Genomic DNA, 12,876 nt, shown 5'->3' on the forward strand with positions numbered 1-12,876 from the left:
TCTTTTCATGAACAGCTCACGACGAGCTCAGCCTCACTTTGATCACTCTAGCATTGGTCTAACCACGCAGAGCAGAGAGACAATCCTCAGTACATTCATGCACATCTTTATCTCTAGTATTTTACTGCTCCTTTAGTCATGTTGATTTGTTGATTTGCTTTGTATTTTCCTGTTTACATTGTAGTGTATGTTGTGTGTGGTGTCTTAAGCTGCTGGGACTTTGAATTTCCCCTTTGGGATCAATTAAGCATCTATCTACTGTATCTATCTATCTAAACGGCTCACGACGAGCACAGCCTGAGGCCCTGTTTACACTACAATGTTTTTTGGAAAATAACTCCATTTCATTCAGCACAGAGCATGTTCAACGAATTCTCTCACAAACAGCGGGTGGAAATCCCGACACTTTCAATGACATGAAACTTAATAATAGTAAACCATCAAATACCCCCCAGATTTCAGTGTTCACCAGTCCCAACATTTAGCAATATAATCAGTCTAAAAGTAAATTAAATCCCAAACCAAACCTAAAATGTTTTGATAGCCACTCAAACGAAGTGTCTCACAAATGCCTCGAAAAACAACTACCCTGTGCTTTGCGGAGCCTACAAGTAAATAAAATACCCTAAAATATTTGTAGTGTCTGATACCACAATATGGCACGCTGGCCTCCTTTACATTTCAGTAAATAATGTAAGGCGAATGTCCGTAGCCTATATTAACCGTGCATGCAAAATACCGGCGGGCCAGTTCTTCTGATAGACATTAGATATTATTCTAGGGGGCCATATACCTGTACAATTTTACAAGACCGAAACTGAAAAGCAATACTGTGCATTAGCTCTCATGGTTGTGCAAACATCCACGATGTAGAGTGTGATTGGCATAGGCCTACATTGTTGTTTTGAGCGCGCTCATTGACGAGGAAAGGTATTTGCATAGCTGTGTCGGAAACACCCACTGGCATGCTTCTTCTGGGCAACTCTGCGTTTTCACCCGTGTGTAAACGCAAGGTTTTTTTGTACCAGTATCGTTAAAGGTGTGAAAGCGTTAAAGACAAAAACGTCCAGCGTTGTCATGTAAACGTAGCCTCACTTTGATCACTCTAGCTTTGGTCTAACCACGCAGAGCAGAGAGACGTGCAGGATACAGATGATAGGTGGTCACACCTCTGCAAAAGCGGACGGGCTGTAGCCTCCGAGTTGGAGCCGTCACCGGAAGATCAACCGTCCGATGTGTTCGTTTTTCCACCCACAGCTCTGGCCAGAGACCCAGAGAGTGTGCAACTTCAAAGTTTGAATTTTTGAAGATGCAACATCAAAAACTGAAATGTCAAATATGACAATACTGATGGAGGATGTGAATACTTGTGCATTCTAAAATCTAAACATTTCAACTTTGTTTCCTGTCTGTGGTCAAAAAGCAAGGGCTCTACAATAATACCCCCCCCCCCCACACACACACACACAAATGTACACACACCATAACACTCCACACACACACCAAACCGCCCCCCCCCCCACCCCTGATACACACACAGGTATATCCCACTCTCACCCCCGCCCACACACGTACCCATCTAATAACACCTTGCTGTGCAACTATGAACATCAGTCAACACAGTAACTCATTTGTAAGCCACAGCGACTGAACTGTTCTCAGCATGCAAGAGGAAATGCATTAATCTGCCTCTAATCAGTGAACCGCTCTTCAGTTATTAGTTTGTGGAGGTTTGTGGCTGCATATCTCTGCAGCTCTTGCTGTGGTGCTCACTGATGCATTGTCTCACCTCTCATGCCTCCTGCCTCCTCTCTTTCACGGGTGTGGGAGTGGAGAAATTCCCCTTCTTATCCACTTTCAGTCTGGGTATATTCAGTGCTAGGGTGGCCAATTGTACTGATTCTATTTACTGGATATATTTTGTTCAAGGGTGGCCAGTTGTACTGATTATATTTACTGGCTGTATTTAGTGATAGGGTGGTCAATTCTACTGGGTATATTTACTGGGCATGTTTTGTGCAAGGGTGTGTCCAGTTGTACTGGGTATTGTGCTAAGGTGGCTAGTTCATGAAAAGATGCACTGGAACAGCAAAGGTGCATAGCACAATACCAGGTCCACAAGTTGTCAATATGAGTTTGTATAAAAACGAACATTGTGTTGCCTTCAACAGTTTCAGTATGAGTGGAATGGAACTAAAAAAAGGGTAGTGTGAAAGTTGATACTACGTATTCTGCTTGTGTGGGTTAACAGGATGCATCTTCATGACATCCGTCATTAAAGGTTCTTTCTTTTCATTTGAAGTCAGTTATGTGGGCCAATTGAGGCCAAGACATTTCTCCTCTGCAATCTTGGGGATCACTTTTACTGCAGAGTCTGTGTCAGGGAAAAAGGGTTTAGATACAGTATTTTTAGACCAAACGCCAATCAAATTACACCTCTCTGTTTAGTGAGGACACATTGGTATATTATATCACAACAAGGCTGCAGAATGTATTGTTGCCATTGACAGCGGTCATTATATACTTAGCGGTCATTATATGGATTTAACAGACCTCTGAACGTTGGGAAGACCCAGTGAATGGAACATGTAGCACTCTGAAGAGCCGTGAAGAGAGTGTTGTATAATACATAGTAAAAGACCAAGAACTTTGGCTTGAAGCTTTGTATTTACATTGCATATAGCTTTTATGCACAAAACAAACTAATCATATACTGAAGGCCTGCAAATATTTCAGAATCTCTCTTTGCAAAAGGAAATGAATATCCACCTAATTAAACATTACAGCATTAGAGAGTAGAATGTCTGAGTGCAACTAACTAGAGAACCAGAGGAGCAATTTGCAAAATTGGCAAAAACTATACCTGGTAGAATCACAGGAGGAATTCAACCAGGAAGTCATTTTGCCATAAATGGATGTAGTTACTGCTGCGATGCATGTGACCCTCTAGTGGTAGCATTTGGTAATAGCACAATATGTCCTCATTCGAGCAGAGTGAACTCTGCTTGTTGCTTACCCAACTAGCTAGCAGGTGAGCTGACCAAGAGCTACTGTAAGCCCATCAGAGGATGGAGATGTGGTCGTGTTTGCTGTGTTTGTGAGGTAAAGAATGATCTCTCCTTTATCATAAAATGAATGCTGATGTTTTTTTCTGATGATAAAATACGACAAAGACATTGTATGTTATGTTATGAATGTTGCATTGTTCCACGGTTACTGGATAGAGTTTGTAAAACATTTTTGTTCAAACATTTTGTTAAAATGATTGTTTAGACATCAGGGCAATATGTCTTATGAAAAAAACGTTCATAGAATATTTGTGGCCAAGACCATGATATGCTGTGCATTGTACTGTAAGTGGAGAAATATGGACAAAACAAACAAGAACTGAAATTCTTAACTGTAAATATTAACTTGCGCCAATGATACAAATATACATCTAGTCTGTATGTAGGCCTATTGCATTTCATGTAGTTTGGTTTCCAACCTTGTAAGCCTTTTGTCCATCTCTCCTTAAGTGAAGGCTGTTCAGACTTACATATTGCACCCCCTACAGGAAGGAGCATACATCACAGGGTTGTCAAACTGTTGCGCAAATATTACACACTAGCCCCAAGAGACATTTCACATTGACTAAATATACTTTAAACAGGCCCTGGGACATTTCCTTCTCCAGAGGTGGAAAACTCCAGCTTCAGCGAGTAAAAGTCCAATCATGTTTTGGTTCTACCTGTGATCTCATCAAGCTGCTCTATTCCTGGCTGAAGAGTTGTGCTACTTAGAATCAGCTATGTGAATGGTTGGCACACATATGTGGTAAGAATTTTACTTTCTGAAGCTGGAGTTTTCTCACCTCCGTCCTTCTCCTCCGACCAATCAGATTCAGTCAACCCAAGGAGTTCTTCTTCATCAACATGCGGGTGTCTGATGAAGTGACCCACATGTCTGGATTGTGAAAGCATGCATGCTTGTGTAATACCTTATTGAACGGATGTGAGGGTCAAACAGGTTTACAAAGTGCTTTGCCTCTCTTTGATGACAGCTTGCATGCTTTGCACACCTAAACCACACTGTGGAGAGTAGAGCACAGCGAGGGGCCGGTGAGAGTGAGGGGCCTGTGAGAGTGAGGGGCCTGTGTCACACATCTGTGAGACCGGACGAGCTCCACACCCTGCACTGAATCAGAGTCCTCACCGGATGCCCACTCGATGTGCTGACTGTTCCACCCACGACTCTGGCCAGAAAGCAACTTCAAAGTTTGAATTTCTAAAGATGCAACTTCAAACATCTGAAATACAACCTTGCTGAGCTCACTACAATGCCTTGTGCCTTAAACTCAAACATTAGATTTTGCAACTTTACAGACTTTACAAAAAAGATTACGATAAATGTTACAAGTCCCGGTCAGGACCGTGGCAATGAGGAGCAGACAGACACGATGTTTAGTGTTTGGTCACGATGTTGCTTCTGCATTTATTAAATAATAACAATCAATAAATAAAATATACTTTGAATCCTAAATGACTGTATTAAAGCCCCAATATAAGCGTATTATGGTGTGACATGTCAATACAAATACAATTCAATTCATACATTACATTACATTCACCCATAACTAACACCCATATCAATACTGATAAAATAGCACAAGTTAAACTAGAGAATGTAATTCCAGGGAAATTACGAGTGCATGAAAATGCAACAATGTATAGATACAGTAGATAATGTAGATATAGTTACTAAGCTGTAGCTAGGGTAAACATGATGGTTGCATAGTTTAAAGAAAGCTGATAGTGTGAAGGTAGACAGTTTAAAGCTTAAACATTACAGTTCTAACTGAACTAATGATTTCTAACAGTTATGCTAACAATGCTAACTATGCTAACAATGCTAACCAGGTTAATTAGCTAACTTAGCTAATCATTTCTAGCAGTTATGCTAAAAATGCTAACTATGCTAACAATGCTAACCATGCTAACTAGCTAACTTGCTAGTGAGGACTTTTATTTTGAAACATTTGTTGATAGGGTATCTATGGTGGCCACTATCAGGAATAAAGAAGTTACTGTAGTAAAATTATGTTGGTTGCTATGGAAACGGTCATAAACGCTTAATTTTAATGGTTGCTATGTTGGTTGCTAGGTACATGTAGGTTTCATATAGTTGACTGGAGGCATAGTTGATGATAACTGACAGTTTGAATGGTTGAACAGTTAAATAGTTGAGTAGTTTCAATGGTTAAATGATTTAATAGTGTATTATTGCAGTGAGGACTTTTATTTTGAAACAGTTGTGGACAGAGGAAACAGTTTACAGGATATGTAGTCTTCACAGAGAGATTGTATGCTTAAAGGCTGAGAGAGACAGAGCTGCTGCAGGTGGGGCTGGCCACCTGGCATAAGATTCTAATTGCCTTATTATGATGTCATAATCACAATGTTAAGTCTATGGGGGGAATTTTAATAGTTTTTATTTAATAGTTCAAAAAGTATAAAAGTTACAAAGTTGAAAAATACATAGCTGAAGTCACCTAAGTAAGACCTACGCAGCGCAGTTTGAATGAAGTTTCTACGTTAAACGGTTGAAGCTGAATTGCGCGCACAAAAACGTTAGAGGAAAAATAATAAGAAGATGTCGGATAACAGTAGAGTGCATTTTCATGCACTCTAATTACAGTGCATGAAAATGCACTGTACTGTTCTTCCTCGGTCTTCTTCTTATTATTACAGTGCATGAAAATGCACTGTACTGTTCTTCCTATTCTTCTTATTATTACAGTGCATGAAAATGCACTGTACTGTTCTTCCTATTCTTCTTCTTATTACAGTGCATGAAAATGCACTGTACTGTTCTTCCTAGGCTTCTTATTATTACAGTGCATGAAAATGCACTGTACTGTTCTTCCTAGGCTTTTTATTATTCCACTTCTTCTTCTAACGCACGCAATTGAGCTTGAACCATTTAACGTAGAAACTTCATTCAAACTTTGTTACGTAGGTCTTACTTAGGACAGGTGTGCTATGACTTTTCAACTTTGTCACTTTTATACTTTTTAAACTATAAATTAAAAACTATTAAAATTTCCCCATAGACTTAACATTGCTCATTATGACATCACGGCAGCAATTAGAATGTTACCCCAGCTGGTCAGCCACCTGGGCACCAACTGTCAGTTTCTCTCAGGCTTTACAATCTCTCTGAAGACTACATATTCTGTTCCCCTGTATCCTCTGCGCACAACAGTAGGCTATCAAAATAAGTCCTCCTAATTCCATTCAACTTTATATCCATTCATCTTCTTCAAACCATTCACTCATCCACCCATTCTAAACAGTCTGCCTATCAACATCAATAAGACGCTCTACATTCAACTTTTAAACCATCTACTCTGTCTCAGGCTGGCTCTCTTAAGACTAGCCAGTTAAATTGATTACACCTGTATCTGTATCCACTACTCTCAGTAGAGAGCTGTGTCTCTCCATTCTACAAGAATATAAGGCACATTCCATCCAACTTTCTATCCATTCATCTTCTTCAGACCATTCACTCATCCACCCAACAATCTGTCTATCAACATCCATTAAACTCTCTGTCTATCAACATTAATTAGACTATCTACATTCAACTTTTAAATTATTTACTCTGTCTCAGGCTTTAAGAGTACTCTGGCTCTCTTAAGACTAGCCAGTTAAATTGATTACACCTGTGTCAACTACTCTCAGAGAGCTGTATCAGTGTCTCTCTTAACAAGAATATAAGGCACATTCCATCCAACCTTCTATCCATTCATCTTCTTCAGACCATTCACTCATCCACCCATTAAACTGTCAATCAATATCTATTAAACAATCTGCCTATCAACATCCATTAAACATTCTGTCTATCAACATTAATTAGACTATCTACATACAACTTTTAAAGTATTTACTGTGGGTCCCTCTCAAGCAGCGTTTATATGTCCTCCCTCGCTCCTCGATCCTCAATGATCTAAATAAAGAAAGATAGAAGAAGGGCTAGACTATCCCATTGTTGCCGCTCCATCATTCTTTATGTAGATCAGTGAGGAGCGAGAGAGGACGCGTAAACGCTATATGAGAGGCACCTTCTGTCTCAGGCTTTAAGCATACAATCTCATTAAGACTACAGATCCTGTTTCACTACGTCCTCTGTCCACAACTGTTTCAAAATAAAGGTCCTCACTGCAATAATACACTATTAAATCATTTAACCATTGAAACTACTCAACTATTGAACTGTTCAACCATTCCAACTGTCAGTTATCATCCACTGTGCCTCCAGTCAACTACATGAAACCTCCATGTACCTCCCAACCAACATAGCAACCATTAAAATTAAGTGTTTGTGACCGTTTCCATAGCAACCAACATGATTATACTGCAGTAACTTCTTGTTTCCTGATAGTGGCCACCATGGATACCCTAGCAACAAATGTTTCAAAATAAAAGTCCTCACTAGCAAGTTAGCTAGTTAGCATGGTTAGCATAGTTAGCATTTTAAGCATAGTTAGCATTTTTAGTATAACTGCAAAAAATCATCAACTAAGTTAGCTAATCAACCTTGTTAGCATTGTTAGCAAATTTAGCATTGTTAGCATTTTTAGCAATACTGCTAGAAATCATCGGTTAAGTTAGCTAATTCACCTGGTTAGCATTGTTAGTAAAGTTAGCATTGCTAGCATAATAAGCATTTTTAACGTAACTGCTAGAAATCATTGGCTAAGTTAGCTAATCAACATTTTAACATGAATAGAAATCATTAGTTAAGTTAGAACTGGAACGTTTCATCTTTAAAACGTCTACCTTCACACTATCAACTCTCTGTAAACTATGCAACCAGCATGTTTACCCTAGCTTCACCTTAGTAACCATATCTACATTATCTATCTATTTTTGCATTTTCATGCACTGGTAATTCCTTGGAATTGCATTTCTAGTTAAACTTCTTCTTCTAACGCTCGCAATTCAGCTTCAACCGTTTAACGTAGAAACTTCATTCAAACTTTGTTGCGTAGGTCTTGCTTACGCCATATGTGCTTTGTATTTTTCAACTTTGTAACTTTTATACTTTTTAAACTATTAGTTAAAAACTATCACCATTTCCCCCATAGACTTAACATTGCTCATTATGACATCACGGCAGCAATTAGAATGTTACCCCAGCTGGTCAGCCACCTGGGCACCAACTGTCAGTTTCTCTCAGGCTCCTCTCTGAAGACTACATATTCTGTTCCCCTGTATCCTCTGTGCACAACAGTATCAAAATAAGTCCTCCTAATTCCATCCAACTTTATATCCATTCATCTTCTTCAAACCATTCACTCATCCACCCATTCTAAACAGTCTGCCTATCAACAACATCAATTAGACGCTCTACATTGAACTTTTAAACAATCTACTCTGTCTCAGGCTGGCTCTCTTAAGACTAGCCAGTTAAATTGATTACACCTGTATCTGTATCCACTACTCTCAGTAGAGAGCTGTGTCTCTCCATTCTACAAGAATATAAGGCACATTCCATCCAACATTCTATCCATTCATCTTCTTCAGACCATTCACTCATCCACCCATTAAACTGTCTATCAACATCTATTAAACAATCTGTCTATCAACATCCATTAAACTCTCTGTATATCAACATTAATTAGACTATCTACATTCAACTTTTAAATTATTTACTCTGTCTCAGGCTTTAAGAGTACTATGGCTCTCTTAAGACTAGCCAGTTAAATTGATTACACCTGTGTCAACTACTCTCAGAGAGCTGTATCAGTGTCTCTCTTAACAAGAATATAAGGCACATTCCATCCAACCTTCTATCCATTCATCTTCTTCAGACCATTCACTCATCCACCCATTACACTGTCAATCAATATAAAACAATCTGCCTATCAACATCCATTAAACATTCTATCTATCAACATTAATTAGACTATCTACATACAACTTTTAAAGTATTTACTGTGGGTCCCTCTCAAGCAGCGTTTATATGTCCTCCCTCGCTCCTCGATCCTCAATGATCTACATAAAGAAAGATAGAAGAAGGGCTAGACTATCCCATTGTTGCCGCTCCATCATTCTTTATGTAGATCAGTGAGGAGCGAGAGAGGACGCGTAAACGCTATGAGAGGCACCTTCTGTCTCAGGCTTTAAGCATACAATCTCATTAAGACTACAGATCCTGTTTCACTACTTCCTCTGTCCACAACTGTTTCAAAATAAAGGTCCTCACTGCAATAATACACTATTAAATCATTTAACCATTGAAACTACTCAACTATTGAACTGTTCAACCATTCCAACTGTCAGTTATCATCCACTATGCCTCCAGTCAACTACATGAAACCTCCATGTACCTAGCAACCAACATAGCAACCATTCAAATTAAGTGTTTATGACCGTTTCCATAGCAACCAACATGATTATACTGCAGTAAATTCTTGTTTCCTGATAGTGGCCACCATGGATACCCTAGCAACAAATGTTTCAAAATAAAAGTCCTCACTAGCAAGTTAGCTAGTTAGCATAGTTAGCATTGTTAGCATAGTTAGCATTTTTAGCATAACTGCTGAAATCATCGGTTAAGTTAGCTAATCAACCTGGTTAGCATTGTTAGTAAAGTTAGCATTGCTAGCATAATAAGCATTTTTAGCGTAACTGCTAGAAATCATTAGCTAAGTTAGCTAATCAACCTGGTTAGCATTGTTAGTAAAGTTATCATTGCTAGCATAATTAGCATTTTTAGCGTAACTGCTAGAAATCATTACCTAAGTTAGCTAATCAACATTTTAACATGAATAGAAATCACTAGTTAAGTTAGAGCTGGAATGTTTCATCTTTAAACTGTCTACCTTCACACTATCAACTCTCTGTAAACTATGCAACCACCATGTTTACCCTAGCTACACCTTAGCAACCATATCTACATTATCCATCTATTTTTGCATTTTCATGCACTGGTAATTCCTTGGAATTGCATTTCTAGTTATTATAGTGCATGAAAATGCACTATATTGTTCTTCCTAGGTTTCTTATTACAGTGCATGAAAATGCACTGTACTGTTCTTCCTTTTCTTCTTATTATTAATCTTCTTCTAACGCACGCAATTCAGCTTGAACCGTTTAACCTAGAAACTTCATTCAAACTTTGTTGCGTAGGTCTCGCTTATGCCATGTGTGCTTTGTATTTTTCAACTTTGTAACTTTTATACTTTTTAAACTATGAATTAAAAAACGATTTCCCCATAGATTTAACATTGAGCTATTTCCCCATAGACTTAACATTGCTCATTGTGACATCACGGCAGCAATTAGAATCTTAGGCCAGGTGGCCGGCCACCTGGGCACCAACTGTCAGTTTCTCTCAGGCTCCTCTCTGAAGACTACATATTCTGTTCCCCTGTATCCTCTGCGCACAACAGTATCAAAATAAGTTCTCCTAATTCCATCCAACTTTATATCCATTCATCTTCTTCAAACCATTCACTCACCACCCATTCTAAACAGTCTGCCTATCAACATCAATAAGACGCTCTACATTCAACTTTTAAACAATCTACTCTGTCTCAGGCTGGCTCTCTTAAAACTACCCAGTTAAATTGATTACACCTGTATCTGTATCCACTACTCTCAGTAGAGAGCTGTGTCTCTCCATTCTACAAGAATATAAGGCACATTCCATCCAACATTCTATCCATTCATCTTCTTCAGACCATTCACTCATCCACCCATTAAACTGTCTATCAACATCTATTAAACAATCTGTCTATCAACATCCATTAAACTCTCTGTCTATCAACATTAATTAGACTATCTACATTCAACTTTTAAATGATTTACTCTGTCTCAGACTAGCCAGTTAAATTGATTACACCTGTATCAACTACTCTCAGCGAGCTGTATCAGTGTCTCTCTTAACAAGAATATAAGGCACATTCCATCCAACCTTCTATCCATTCATCTTCTTCAGACCATTCACTCATCCACCCATTAAACTGTCAATCAATATCTATTAAACAATCTGCCTATCAACATCCATTAAACATTCTGTCTATCAACATTAATTAGACTATCTACATACAACTTTTAAAGTATTTACTGTGGGTCCCTCTCAAGCAGCGTTTATATGTCCTCCCTCGCTCCTCGATCCTCAATGATCTACATAAAGAAAGATAGAAGAAGGGCTAGACTATCCCATTGTTGCCGCTCCATCATTCTTTATGTAGATCAGTGAGGAGCGAGAGAGGATGCGTAAACGCTATATGAGAGGCACCTTCTGTCTCAGGCTTAAAGCATACAATCTCATTAAGACTACAGATCCTGTTTCACTACTTCCTCTGTCCACAACTGTTTCAAAATAAAGGTCCTCACTGCAATAATACATTATTAAATCATTTAACCACTGAAACTACTCAACTATTGAACTGTTCAACCATTCCAACTGTCAGTTATCATCCACTATGCCTCCAGTCAACTACATGAAACCTCCATGTACCTAGCAACCAACATAGCAACCATTAAAATTAAGTGTTCATGACCGTTTCCATAGCAACCAACATGATTTTACTGCAGTAACTTCTTGTTTCCTGATAGTGGCCACCATGGATACCCTAGCAACAAATGTTTCAAAATAAAAGCCCTCACTAGCAAGTTATCATTGTTAGCATAGTTAGCATTTTTAGTATAACTGCAAAAAATCATCAACTAAGTTAGCTAATCAACCTGGTTAGCATTGTTAGCAAATTTAGCATAGTTAGCATTTTTAGCATTACTGCTAGAAATCATCGGTTAAGTTAGCTAATCAACCTGGTTAGCATTGTTAGTAAAGTTAGCATTGCTAGCATAATAAGCATTTTTAGCGTAACTGCTAGAAATCATTAGCTAAGTTAGCTAATCAACATTTTAACATGAATAGAAATCATTAGTTAAGTTAGAACTGGAATGTTTCATCTTTAAACTGTCTACCTTCACACTATCAACTCTCTGTAAACTATGCAACCACCATGTTTACCCTAGCTACACCTTAGTAACCATATCTACATTATCTATCTATTTTTGCATTTTCATGCACTGGTAATTCCTTGGAATTGCATTTCTAGTTAAACTTCTTCTAACGCTCGCAATTCAGCTTCAACCGTTTAACGTAGAAACTTCATTCAAACGTTGTTGCGTAGGTCTTGCTTATGCCATGTGTGCTTTGTATTTTTCAACTTTGTAACTTTTATACTTTTTAAACTATTAGTTAAAAACTATTACAATTTCCCCCATAGACTTAACATTGCTCATTATGACATCACAGCAGCAATTAGAATCTTACGCCAGGTGGCCGGCCACCTGGGCACCAACTGTCAGTTTCTCTGACTTTAAGCATACAGTCTCTCAGAAGACTACATATCCTGTTAACTGTTTCCTCTGTCCACAACTGTTTCAAAATAAAAGTCCTCACTGCAATAATACACTATTAAATCATTTAACCATTGAAACTACTCAACTATTGAACTGTTCAACCATTCCAACTGTCAGTTATCATCCACTATGCCTCCAGTCAACTACATGAAACCTCCGTGTACCTAGCAACCAACATAGCAACCATTAAAATTAAGTGTTTATGACCGTTTCCATAGCAACCAACATGATTATACATGATTATAACATGTTTCCTGATAGTGGCCACCATGGGTACCCTAGCAACAAATGTTTCAAAATAAAAGTCCTCACTAGCAAGTTAGCTAGTTAGCATGGTTAGCATAGTTAGCATTTTTAGCATAGTTAGCATTTTTAGCATAACTGCAAAAAATCATCAGTTAAGTTAGCTAATCAACCTGGTTAGCATTGTTAGTAAAGTTAGCATTGCTAGCAT

At 38.4% G+C, this 12,876-nt stretch overlaps 1 protein-coding gene across 1 annotated transcript in view; it reads right to left on the minus strand.

Annotated features, from left to right (window-relative positions):
- The window catches only part of LOC134072781 (uncharacterized), a 71,822-nt gene that overhangs the window by 6,834 nt on the left and 52,112 nt on the right, over positions 1-12,876 (minus strand). The window lies entirely within an intron of this gene.

This window comes from Sardina pilchardus, chromosome 24 (assembly GCF_963854185.1).
Source record: "Sardina pilchardus chromosome 24, fSarPil1.1, whole genome shotgun sequence".
Lineage (NCBI taxonomy): Eukaryota > Metazoa > Chordata > Actinopteri > Clupeiformes > Clupeidae > Sardina > Sardina pilchardus.